The sequence below is a fragment of the Medicago sativa genome, chromosome 7 (assembly GCF_051527215.1).
Source record: "Medicago sativa cultivar Bolivia chromosome 7, Bolivia_mono, whole genome shotgun sequence".
Lineage (NCBI taxonomy): Eukaryota > Viridiplantae > Streptophyta > Magnoliopsida > Fabales > Fabaceae > Medicago > Medicago sativa.
In genome coordinates this window covers 17,940,322-17,942,478 of record NC_140755.1, presented here as the reverse complement: position 1 = coordinate 17,942,478, position 2,157 = coordinate 17,940,322, and positions in this window count along the sequence as shown.

Here is a 2,157-nt window from a genome sequence, read left to right as displayed (position 1 = left end):
TGTCACGGATGTCTCCTGATGATTGTTGTTGCATCTGTTCTTTGCTTACTTCCAGTAGCTTAACACCCTCTATTATTCCAACATCTTCAATCACTTCTTTTCTGTCTATAGATTTCACACTTTCCACCTCCGTAGATTGAATAGGTTGAGATTCAAGGGATTTATCTTCGACTGTTTCTTCCACAACGTCAATCCGGTAACACTTGGGATTCTCATCTTGGTGCTTCATTGCCTCAAAGATATTGAAAACTACCTGCTCATTGTGGAATCTCAACATTAACTCTCCACGTTCAACATCAATCAAAGCACGACCAGTTGCAAGGAAAGGTCTTCCTAGAATGAGTGGCATGTCTTCATCTTCAGCCATATCTAAGACCACAAAATCTGCTGGGAACACCAAGTCATTTACCTTCACTAACACATCTTCAAGTATACCGAAAGGATAAGAGATTGACCGATCAGCTAAAGTAATGGTCATTCTTGTTGGTTTTGGCTCCCCACACTTCAGTTTCTTCATCATTGAAAGAGGCATTAAGTTGATACTTGCTCCCAAATCGCATAAAGCTCTACCAATGTCTACCGGTCAAATGGAACAAGGGATAGTGAAAGCACCAGGATCCTTCAACTTAGGTGGCAGCTTCTTTTGAAGAATAGCACTACAATTTTCAGAAAGTGCTATGTTCTCATCATCCTTAGGCTTCCTTCTTTTAGTCAACAAGTCTTTCATGAACTTAGCATACAACGGCATTTGATCAAGAGCTTCACCGAAAGGAATATTCACCTGAAGTTGTGAGAAAAGTTGCATGAACTTCTTAAATTGACCCTCGTCCTTTTCCTTCTTCTTGGATAGGTGGGGATATGGAAGCTTCACATATGATGGAATAACTTGTGGCTTATCTCCATCTTTCAGAATTTGACTCTTCGACTTCCTCAAGATTGAATCTTCATCTATCAATTTCTCACTTTTTTCTCCCTCTATTTTTTTCTTCCTTTCATTTTCAACTACTCCATGATCATTTTCTTTTTCAACTACGCCCTCATTATTCTTTTCAACTTCACCATCTTCCTCCACTTCAACTACTACATCATCAACCTTCTTTGGAGCTTTTGGAACTAAAGGTGTCAAAACCTTTTTGCTCCTCAATTCAATAGCATTACAAGACTCATTCTTAGGGTTTTCTTTAGTATTACCTGAGAATCCGCCTTTGTTTTGTTCAGCCAATTGCTTAGCTAATTGCCGCAGTTGAGTTTCAAGCATCTTCCTGGAGGCTTCGTTGTTCTTCCTTTCAGCTTCTTGACTCTTCTTCATCTCCTCAAAGTTGCCTTGAGTCATCTTCACAAAATTCATCATAGTTTCTTCAAGAGCTGATGGCTTTCTTTGTTGTGGAGGAGTGAGCATCTGAGAGTTCAAAGCGTTGTTATTTGAGTAGCTTAGATTAGGATGCTTGTTGATGCCTGAATTGTAGTATTGATTTTGCCTTTGATAACCTCCCATGAAGTTGGCTTCTTCACTTGATCCTTCTGGAACACACTCATCATTGGGATGTTCTTCACCACATAAGTCACACTTGATTGCAGCTACTTGTTGTTGCTTATGAGCCAAAGTGAAACCTTGAAACTCCTTAGTTAGAGCTTCAATTTGTTTGTTCATAGCTGCTTGGTTAGCAAGGATAGCAGTTTGCTCACTTACCCCAAACACTCCTCTTTCTTTCTTCTTAGCTTGATCACGATACTCATTGCCAGCCATGTTTTCAATTAGAGCTTGAACTTCATGATCAGTTTTGCTTTTGAGACTACCTCCCGCGGAAGCATCTAAGAACATTCTAGTGTTTGGTGTCACCCCCTCAGTAAAGATTTGGAGGTATTGTTTCTCGGTGAACTCGTGGTTTGGGCATCTTTTAAGAAGCAAGTTGAATCGCTCCCAAGCATCATACAATGATTCACCTTCTCCTTGCTTGAAGTTAGAGATCTCCATCTTCTTTTCCCAATATTTAGACATAGGGAAATATTTCTCCAAGAACTTCAGCTCTAACTCTTCCCATGTTTGGACAGTCCTGTTTGGAATTGTTAGCAACCAATCTTTTGCTCTTCCCGTCAAGGTGAAAGGAAATAGCCTTAGCTTCTTTTGTGCTTCAGTCACGGTGGCTGGTTGCACAC